The sequence below is a fragment of the Cephus cinctus genome, unplaced genomic scaffold (genome assembly GCF_000341935.2).
Source record: "Cephus cinctus unplaced genomic scaffold, Ccin1 Ccin1_scaffold0304, whole genome shotgun sequence".
In the NCBI taxonomy this organism is placed as follows: domain Eukaryota; kingdom Metazoa; phylum Arthropoda; class Insecta; order Hymenoptera; family Cephidae; genus Cephus; species Cephus cinctus.
In genome coordinates, this window is record NW_014333007.1 from 65578 (window position 1) to 77170 (window position 11593).

An 11593-nucleotide genomic window follows, 5' to 3' on the forward strand; every position below is an offset into this window, starting at 1 on the left:
GTTTTTTCTCTTCATTTCTTTTTTGTTTAATTTTTTTAAGAGGTAATGCCATTTTAACGGCTCAAAAAAAAAAAATAGTGGTCAATCATTATTGAAAAATAGCATATGTAATATAAAGTCTATTTAGATGAATTGGTTGTACACTGAACGTCATTAATGTTGTCCAGCTTGTTGATGCAGTGCGGTGAGATAAGAGAAAAGAGTGGACAGTGACTGTTTGACGGACGTATGTACCAGGATAGGTGCGTGAAACGCAACTAGCGCTATGGTGCGAGCGAGACGCGAAAGCGTCGTACGGTGCGTCCTGTTCAAACGCATGAGTGGGAGTGAAACGGCAATGCATGAGTCCCACTGAGTCGTACCTGGGAGCTTGGTGGGACATTGGCGCTAGCTAGCCTGGTTGACAACATAGGAGAAAATGCCCCACCAAGCTCCCTATTGCGAATGAGGGGCCGTATCGCCGTATCCCTTAAACTTGTGCTGTGCAACAAGGATGCACCGAGCGACGCTCTGGCATCTCACTCGTACCGTAGTGCTCTCTGCGTTGCACGCACAGGCAGAGGTACGCGAGCAGGCACCGCCCAGTCTCCTCTATTACCTCACTGCACTAAAAGATGGACCTATTAATGACGCTCAGTGTACATGATTTTAAGAGTATACTATATTTTTTTTTTTCAAAATGGTGACTTCGCATCTTATCCAACAAAACCTTTTGTTCATAACAGTGTTCTGCGGCTGGACGAATTACTTTTTGGAGGTTTGACCTGAAACAAACATCCAAATAACTTTCAATTCTATATAAGAATAGCTGCAGAAGGTCTAATCAGAACTTTGATTTTAGACGTACTTTCTTAATTTCCCTACGTATTTCTCTAGCTATTCTTATACATAACTGAAAAATATATTTTTTTTTTTCGGGTTAAACTTCGAAGAAGTGATTTGTTTGACCGGAGAACACTGTTTTGAACAAGAGGGTTTGTTGGGTATGCCACTATTTCAAAAAAAAATGAAATAAAAAATTTCTGTATACTCTTAAAATCATGTATAATAAATTCATCTTAACAGACTTTATATTGCACATGATATTTTCTAATAATAATTGTTCCTAATTTTATATATTTTTTTGAGCTGCTAAAGTGGCATTACTCCTTGATGATCCGACGTTGCATCGATCGAATGGGGGTGCAAATGATGCGAGATCGGGTCAGCTTTCATGTATAAAATTCCTATTCGTTCATATAAAACTGTAGTATTAGCTTTATTGTATTTCTACAAATATACACCAAAGTAGTAATAATTTGTGTTGATTGTTTAGCCGAGTGCACCGATCTTCATTGAACAGTAGACATTATGATGGTTACACTAATTTTGCAATTAAAAATGCGGTAAAGCTTCCAATGCCCGTCTATATGTTTGATGAATATGATAAGTGCACTCGTTTTCGGGGGGCACCACGAGAAGGACGATAAATGAACGAAGCGCAACTTGAAAAGCCTCCGAGAGACCCCGGGGAACGACTTCGTAAACAAATCTACATTGGAACGCAGCTAAAAGAGCCTCTGACAGAAGTCAGGGTACGTTCCATTATTTTATTACTAATAATTAGATAGAAACACACGAGTCGCAGCTTAAAAAGTCTCTGGTATAAAAATGCGGTAAAGCTTCCAATGCCCGTCTATATGTTTGATGAATATGATAAGTGCACTCGTTTTCGGGGGGCACCACGAGAAGGACGATAAATGAACGAAGCGCAACTTGAAAAGCCTCCGAGAGACCCCGGGGAACGACTTCGTAAACAAATCTACATTGGAACGCAGCTAAAAGAGCCTCTGACAGAAGTCAGGGTACGTTCCATTATTTTATTACTAATAATTAGATAGAAACACACGAGTCGCAGCTTAAAAAGTCTCTGGTATTAATGCCCAGGTTCGTGAATTAGGCTTAATCATATCGCAACTCAGAGAGTCTCTGACAAGAGTCAGGAACGATAAATCAAATACCTTTAATTTTGTTTAATTTTTTGCATTTATAATAAATATTATCTGTTCTTTTTACACGGTCTGCTCGATTATTGAACTTTGTTTGTGCGAACAACTTCACTTTAATCAAGAAGTGCAATAGCTTGTGACGTGATTTATCGAATCCAAATACCTTTAATTTTGTTTAATTTCATTATTTTATTACTAATAATTAGATAGAAACACACGAGTCGCAGCTTAAAAAGTCTCTGGTATTAATGCCCAGGTTCGTGAATTAGGCTTAATCATATCGCAACTCAGAGAGTCTCTGACAAGAGTCAGGAACGATAAATCAAATACCTTTAATTTTGTTTAATTTTTTGCATTTATAATAAATATTATCTGTTCTTTTTACACGGTCTGCTCGATTATTGAACTTTGTTTGTGCGAACAACTTCACTTTAATCAAGAAGTGCAATAGCTTGTGACGTGATTTATCGAATCACGGTCCCAAGGCGGCTCCTGTTACCGATACAGATGACGTTCTCGATTTCTGGTTCTCTTCAAGTCGCCACCCTGCTCAGAAGCTACGCTCTCGGGTTGATTCGTACAGTTATGTCAAGGCTCTCGTAAGATTGTGTCAGTGTTTAGTTGAGGTCGAGGTGCTCGAATCTGCCGTGGGGATATAGTCTCGACGTACCAAGTTGCCCGGCAGAGGAGATTACCCGACGGAGACGGCTCCACGGACCGGCAGAAGCCCGGGTGAGATACCGGCGCCCCGCTGGAGATGGGCAAAGGGCTGTAGAGTGGACGGAGGTAGTTTTGATACGGTTAAGGGCAGGAGAGGAACCTCCTGCCCGAGTTAAGGATGTGGTGCCCAGCTGTCGCCCGATGCCCTGGGGAAACGGCCGCGGAGGATCTCCAAAAATTACGTTACAAGCTTTACACGATGCTCTCGGCACTCGTAATGTTCGTCAAACCAGTCAGAATGCGGCTGGCTAGTTTCCTGTATAATCCCTCCTGCAAGATTATTCAAAATGCCGTTGCACACCCAGTGTTTCTTCCACAATCGACCGAAAGCTTCAAGTTGAACGCCCATTATACTTTCAAACTTTTCAGTTGGTCGACTAAGCCATGTCACCGTTGGAGCTTCTTCATCTTCATGTTCGTACTCCCGAAATTCGGTGTACATCTCAGTAGAAGAACGTTCGTTCATTGGTGTTTTCAATATGTCGTTGCGACAATTGTCGCACGGATGGTTGCGCATGTGGCGCTGAGCTACGTATCCTGCGAAAAAGTTGACAGCATTCTGCTCATAAACAGATTGCGTGCTTTCATGAAGTTCCTTGGATTCCATCACTGTTTCGACCTCTTCACTTTCATACTGCAACATCTCTGCCTCATCTTGGACCTCGATCATTTCGTCGTCTCTGTCATGTTCGAGGGGGTTTTCGAACATTCCCTCTGATCGGTCGAACGCTCTGGCTACCACTGTGCTTGACTGAATCACAGCAGCAGCTTCGGGACATTCTACGTTCCCTCTGCTACCACCCCCGATGTATCCAGTGGAGAGTATATGTCAATATAATTTTACGCAATTTAATTTTTTTGTCAAGTTCTCGTAGCTAACCTGCAAATTTGTTAGTTTACCAACCGCTTTCAGTGGTACTCCTCCATAAGCGTTTAGTTTGACATCAGCTGCCGATAGGATAATATTCTTGAAATATTTTTTGTGAAATTCCTCCGAAAATATTGTTTTGAAAGAACCCGTATCGATTTCAAGTTTTAAATTCTGACCGTTTACCTTCATATTCAGAAATATTGGCTTCGTGTCTGTACACTCAATTCCGTAACACTCATTCGAAGCGCTACTACTTACGTTTTTTCTGTCGGTAGCTGTGTTTACACTCGGTGTACTAATCGCTTTCGCCCGGTTTCTATCATCATCGCACGCGGTTTTACTTAACTGTAAATGGTAAAAGTCTTCTCTGTGCGATGATCTTGAATACGCCGTGTCGCTGTCGGATGATATGTCCTCGTCGACCTTGTTTACGGCTTTCTGGGCGTTCTTCTCGATACCCTTGCTCCAGCATGCTTTCACTATGTGGCCCTTCTTGCCGCAGCGGTTGCATGTATAATCTCTGAACTTACACTCCTTGCTTATATGGTCTTCTTCTCCGCAACTGTAGCATTTGAATTTTTTCTTCATACCCATCGTTTTATTATTTTTGTAGCCTTGCCTTTCATTTCGAATTTTATACACCTCATCTTTTTGTTGTTTATTTTCCAACGCGTTCAATGATGCCGTTGCGTTCTTGATCGCCGATTCGAACGAAGTCGCTATTTGAAAAGCATTTTCATATGTTAAGTCTTTTTCACTAAACAGCTTAACTCTTATATCCTTATTGCGTATACCGCACAGCAGCTGGTCTCGCAGTTCTATACTCACATCTGTAAATTTGTAGTTTAAGGCTAGTTTTTTTAGTCTTACAACAAAATCGGCGATTCTTTCGTTAGCCTCTTGTCTCGCTAAACGGAAATTGCACCTTTCCATCACTTCTGATGGTGCTGGTTTGAAATGTCCAGAAACTACTTTCACAATTTCATCGAACTTTTTATCGCTTATTTTTTCCGGCAAAATCAGCTGTTTGATTAATTTGAATGATTCTTGATCTACTCGCGTCATTAGCGAGCTTACCCTTTTTTTTGTCATCAGTGATATTTTTCTCGATGAAATAAAATTCTAGTTGTTCCACAAACGTTTCCCAATCATCTCGTTCTAAGCTAAAATTAATTTCAATACTTTCCGCCATGCTGTCCTCCCAATCAGAATCACTACTTGAATTTCCTGATGGGATATTTTGCTCGACAGTATCTGCCTTATTATCACTTGCTTGTGTGGATTCTTCTTCTCTGGCCGTATCCGTTGGTTCTTCTCTCTTAATGGTTTCCCTAAGCTTTTCACGAAGAACGTCAAAATTCTCAGTTTCTTCAAAGTCTACTTTTCTTGTGGCTAACTCCTGGATTATTTGTTGCTTATTAAGCTTCTGGATCCAGCCCGTCTTTGGCTTGTTCTCCATTAACTATGCCACGGATAGCTACACGGTGGAGCACTCTACACTCTGGTTACACACTTTCGTTAAATGCCCTCTTATTTAACGAAACTCTTCTAACGTTACCCGTCACTCAATTACACGCACTAAAATTTCACTTAATATCCTCGTCGCCAAGTTGTAATGTACTGAGAGGTGGTGCGGATGTGTTTGTGTCAGGATGTGTGGGAGATAGATGCAACAGCAGACTCGGCTAATTATAAAAGTTATATATATCTGATAAGGCAGTTATAATGTGAGGTACAGCAGGTAAACAAAGACGGATTCCTGAGCGCTACTTGCCTCCAGGCCGGCCAGAGACTTACTGCTTCGCAGAGTTGGCCTACGCGGCAATCGAGCTATTGTTGCGTGATTCGCATCGTGCTCGCTCACTCGCACCTAACGCACATGGTGTATATCACACCACGTATTACTCTTCAACCCTTTCGGATCATTACCCGCGGTTAATATGGCTGCGGCAAATTTATGGCTCAACATTTGAAAGGTACGTTTGACATTCAGCGCCTCAAAGGACGACGGATGCAAATGCGCTTTCGTGATGTGGGAGAGCAGATTAGAAGTGCTGCAGCAATTATCATACTCCCACGCATCGACAAAGTCCTGATAATTGACCATTACCTCCCCCTTGCAATATAACACCTTATGCGTACGGGGAGTGCTCAACAGCCGTTTAATAAGGTGCGGGAAATCGAAAGAAGCGAAGAATTGTTTTTCTCCAATCGTAAAAAAAGGCTTTTTCGCTGATACTTTAAGGTACGAGCCAAAAAGACTTTGATTCGATGGACCCTGGTCACAAGTTATAAGCACTACTTCAGCTCCTGCAGCGGACAATCTACATAAACATCCTTTTAGCAATTCGTAAATATGGAAAGCCTTCATTCCGGTTTCCGTAAGAAAATATGCTAATGATTGACGCCAAGGATTTTTTGCATTGATGCTATCGACGCAAAATAAAAAGACGTATCGAGCACGTTCGTCTTTGCGGCCAAGAGAACCGAGGTCGACAAGGCCCTCGATACAATCAAACTTCTCAGAATATTCTTCGAATGTTTTGATTGTCATTTCGTCGAATTTCAACGCGCACACACGATTTTCGAGCGGGAGAATCGAGATTTTATCGGCTAATTTTCTGAAGATGAAATCGCAAAATCCGGGTTTAATATCAACTTCCGAAATCCAGTTGCGTACGCTACTCTCCGAAGGAAATGAGCAACCTGCATTCCTCAAACGCATATACGCCGATGCCTTTTCTTTTTCCTCTTCGGAGTAATGAGCCTTCTTGCGATGCAACTGGAGTTTTACCATTGTTCTGGCCGCGGGTTCTCTGCACTTGTGCCGATCGAGGAAGTCGTCGATAGACTCTTTTTTAGCCTTACTCCTGAGGCGCGCGTTTTTTGTCGAAGCTCGTGGCAGTTTTCGCTGCAGTAATGCAATCTTTTGGCGGCTCACAGACTCTTTTCGTTTTAGAGCTGCTTTACATTTTTTAAGATTTGCAATCTGTTCATTAAGACGACCGGTCATTTTTTCCAGAGATTCTACAGTAGAAGGTTCGCAGGATGGGACAGTCGAATGCGCCGGCGTTTCGATCTTTCTCCACGCACAATTTTCATCTTCAGAGTCAGAAAAGTTTACTGCGACTCTCCTATATGTGCGAACATGCTTCGTACCTGAAAACTCCGCTATCGCGGCAGTACTGGTAGATGCACCAGTAGCTGTATTGACCGCCGAAGTGAATAGAGTATCACTTAATTGATCACCGAAATTATCACGAGTTACTAAATCCGAATCGATCGAACGTAATGGTTCTAGAAACGTGATTGAACTTACCGGAGTCTCGTCTCTTTCCAATGTCACATGCAGTTCTCCGACTTCCTTTGTGACATGTGCGTCTGATGTTTCCGGCCAAACATCTTCATTCTCGATGAACATCTTTGGAACCGCATCATGAGTCAAACGGCGCTTCGGATCAATGAAACAGCTCGGTTCAAAGTGTTCTTCGCATTGTCCGCAAACTCGAAGAGTAGACGCTGATAACCCTTTCAGTCGCTTATTACCTGGAACGCAATGAAAGAACATGTTCAATGATCAATATAATTGCATCTTAGAAATTTTGCAACAATGATAACTAGTAATAATCAAACAGCAGTGCAATTGCGATAGTTTAAAAATAAAAAAAAGAGCATGAGTCCTGCATGGCAGATTCGAATTAAACAGCTGCAAGTTTGTAGAAATTACTATTATCTAACATGAAGTTTTTTTTTTCATGAATGTCTACTTCTTTTCAAGGCGCCGCAGATTCTTTAATCATGCATTTTTTAATTTAATTATACATTGATAGTACACAAAAATTCGTGAATCAACGAAATATTTTGTTTTATTTCAGACTAACAGTTCAGATACTACAATGCACGCCGATTCACATCGATTTTTAATTTAAACATTATAAATTTTATGCACACATAAAAAATATTTGTCAACGTCTAGAAAAAAAATGTAAATCATACATTCAAAGAGTTTCTTTAAAGAAATTTTAAAAAATCCCTTTTTTTTAAGTGCTCTATTGCCTGTCACCTTCTTCATGCCATGCGCTCGTGTACTACACCTCCCACCGCACGCCGTCTCGCCTATCCCTTCCATACTCTCACGCGATCCCCGATCGCCGCTCGCCGAGCTGCATCGCGACAGAATAGTTTCGACGTGTGACCAAAATGGTAAGTCTTGTTTCCTTTTAATAGTATATAGTTCCTCTCTTTCCTTTGCGACATCATCTTCTAGAGAGGAGATGTATCAGTTTAAATAGTATATTGCAATACAAAAACCTCATCGCAGGATATACTGAAATTTTAGGATATCTACAAAGTTTAATGTAATTCGTTTGGTTTATTTTACAGAATAACAAAGAACCCTGGAGAGTGAGACGGAGAAGTTGGCGGCTCTCCTCGAACAGAGCGATTTGACGTAAGTTTAAAAAAACATGTTCGTGATTAATGTACATATATTATTTTAGACATTCCATTTCAAATTATTTGTATTAACGTGTTTTTGTATTGTTTGTAGAACCGAGAAGCAGCAGCACGCGGTGGCAGAGCAGGCCACAAAAAAAAACCAAACAGAACCAAAAGAACTGACGGGAAAACCGGGCAGTCAGGGACGAGGTGGTGGTAGTAAGTACAAATTTTGTTTAGTAACTATGATACATTTTCTTTAAATACTATTATATATTTTGCTCTATTTTCAGATGGGAAATAAAAACCGAATTGGCGGTGGAGCCGCAAGCAGGGGCAGGCGGCCAACGGTGGACAGCAGGCCCCGTATCGTGGTCGCGGAGGGCAAAACGGCCGTCCCAATACACGAAATACACCACCAGCAGCAGCAACAGAAGGGGCAGACCGCGCATTGCGCGTTATGATGGAGGCAATTCTGGATAGGTTTTAGTTATACTTTATCCAGAATTAGAATAATAAATTAATATATTTCTCTAATTATAATGTGTTCCCTTTATTCTCCCTCCCGGCCTATAGAGATAGTACTTTTGAGAATAGAACCTTTATCTGTAGACTAGATCTTTCAGAGGACATACAAAATTTGTTGTGTGTAAAGTTCAACTTATATTAACGAAATTTTCTAACTACTGACAGTGAACTTTTAAATACTGTATTAGACACTGTGTGAAGTTCACTCTAATAAGATTCAGTGTACAGACAAAAGGTATGCTAGATAGGTGTACAGATAGAAAGTTCATATTAACAACTCACCTGTATTTTTGATCCATATTGGCAGTCGAGGATCGTCCTTCTTAGGAAACCTGTACAGTCTGGACTTGGTCGTTAATTTTCCGTTTGCACATTCTCCGTACGCACAGAAATCGTACTGCCTTTCCTTTTTCTTATTTTCGTGTTCCATTCTTGAAACGTTTATATTCATTCACTCTATATTTGAAAACGCAGAGCGAACTGACATTCTCAAACTAGAAGAAAGAACTGAAAAAGGCTAGCAGAAGCCGCGGGAATGTTTTTAGTTTGCTTGCAACATTGTATGCCTTCATGGGTTCGCGGCATATTCTTCAAAAGGTTCCGTTCACTATTACTTTTCTACGATTGCTATAGTTCATTCCCGATTTTCATGTGTTTTATTTGACAAATGGAAAACAATGAAGTTTCTAGCAAGGCGCACATGTCATTGCATAAAGTATTTGTTATAAAACTGCATATGCAATGTTTTGAATTACACATACATATATATTGTAACCTTATTCGCACGATACGGTTTTCCAGATCGTGCCAAAAAGGCGGGTTCGAGCCAGAATCGATTGTTAGGAATTTAGAAAAGATATCAGGCGGAACAAATGAAAGTGAGATTTTGTTTTACAAATTAAAAAAGAAAAATATATTGTCCTACAACGGAATACAAGAAAGGTTAGTGCAGGTCCAGCCTAGAGAATGCTGGATGTTAGTAAGCGAACAATAGATATAAACGTAAGCAGAAAGTAAGAATGATTATAAATAGATATACAACAGTTTAGTAATCGGACAGTCAATTGTATCAATACGGTTGTTACACGCAGTTTACCTATACGATATGTCTGACGGGAACGGATATCGTAGGTAAACTTCTAATCTCGTGTGATTGTATATTGGCTCTTATTCTGATTGTATCAATGAAATATAGAATCATGTCTGAAAGCAGCCTCCGACCAGCGGAATTTGATTACAGAGTTGACTCGTTATAATATGAGCGTCGTGCTGTTGAGCAGTTTTCCACAAGGGAACTCATGATCACAGGTAGACGTGGTCCTATCTAAAAACAACGTTGTTATCTTGGCGAGGTGAGAAGTCTCATTTGCAAAGTAGCTAGTTGTGCACGTCTTTAAACAAAGTTATGATGGCATGTATAGCGGAAACGGCACAATGATCAAATGTGTCAAAGTGACGGCCCAACTGAAATGCAGAGATTGATTCTATCTGGCAGAAGAGACGGTTTGCTCCATACCCAAGACGGTTTGCTCGATTACAAGAGTAGAAGTACCTCTAGAAATGATGGTCAAGTGGGACGGTTTGCCCGCTTTCCCGAGACGGTTTGCTCGTTTACTTTACTAAAGGTAACCTAGCTAGTTCAGGTGATAGAATCTCGAGTCGCGAAACGTCGCCGTTTATATACCCGTCAATGGTAGGCCAGGGGGCCTGAGAGGTGCGGAAGAATTGAGCGTCGCGATGCCTACGAATTGTTATTACTTGATATTTAAGGTTATTCGGGTTAGCGAGATCTTATTATCCCGAGACGGTTTGCTCGTTTACTTTACTAAAGGTAACCTAGCTAGTTCAGGTGATAGAATCTCGAGTCGCGAAACGTCGCCGTTTATATACCCGTCAATGGTAGGCCAGGGGGCCTGAGAGGTGCGGAAGAATTGAGCGTCGCGATGCCTACGAATTGTTATTACTTGATATTTAAGGTTATTCGGGTTAGCGAGATCTTATTATTACCGCGATACGAATATCCTCGGATGTATAGGTTACAATATATATATAAGAATGAAGTAAAGTGAACAAATGAGTCAAATTTATTACAGATGGTGCACTGAGAAATAACCTCTACAATAATGCTATTTTATGAATCAAAGAAGAACAATGTCAACTGGTACTAAGTAAATTAACGGATTAGAATAAACTGAAATAAAACTGATAAATTATAATGTCTAATTAGCGAGAGGAGAAAAGTAAATGTGTTCGACTGAACTGCCTGATAGATCAGCGAAGAATGAGAGTGAGTCTTGGAGAAATTTAAGGATGTTAGTTAGCGGGGGTGGATTGATGGAGTAGGGTTAGGGATTATTACTATTGGTTCGGCTAGAGAAATTTTTAAGAAAAAGAGAATGGCCGAGAACCGAGAATTAAAGGAATTAATTCATTGGTGCTGGGAATTTTGGCGGGGGAACTCTGCATAAGGGTGAAAGAATTACTAGGTCAGGATTGGATGAGGATGACTTCTTTGTAAATGAATAAGGAGTTTTTAGTGGGCTTTTCTAGGAAGGGTCATAGAGTCATAGAGTCAGGAATATCCGCATATATATCGCATAAATAACGGTCAAGACCATAGCCTAAATATATTCTGTAAACATTTTCCTTTAGGTTCACTTCATTGTCCAGAGACCTAGAACCCATATGCTAGATAACCATTTCCTATGGTCGCTATGTGATAAAAACCAGACCCCACTGTTTAATCTTCCGATGCTCAGTCATAGACCACGTATGTAGAATCTGACTTTCCACGCGGACGTAATATTTCATCCATTTTTTTCGTTTGCAATTCAAGCATGGCTGCTTCGTAGGCTGTCATATATTTTTTTATCTTCTTTGGTACTGGCTCAGGCGACGTCCTATCCCCACGACTTCCTTAAAGCAACCAATGATATAGCCAATACAAAATTTCGTTGATTACATCTCAAAATATAAAATAACTTCGAATTATCTTTAGCAATTTGAAATACGAAAAACTGATTTATATGTAAATAAAAATTAGATGAAA

The 11593-nt window shown here is 40.5% G+C and overlaps 1 long non-coding RNA gene across 1 annotated transcript; it reads left to right on the forward strand.

The window, feature by feature from the left end:
* The first annotated feature begins 7538 nt into the window (after positions 1-7538).
* LOC107266199 lies at positions 7539-8199 on the forward strand. The gene is made up of 3 exons (XR_001537355.2): positions 7539-7782; positions 7963-8029; positions 8129-8199. It is a non-coding gene; the product is annotated as an uncharacterized LOC107266199 (long non-coding RNA).
* The last annotated feature ends 3394 nt before the right edge of the window (positions 8200-11593 follow it).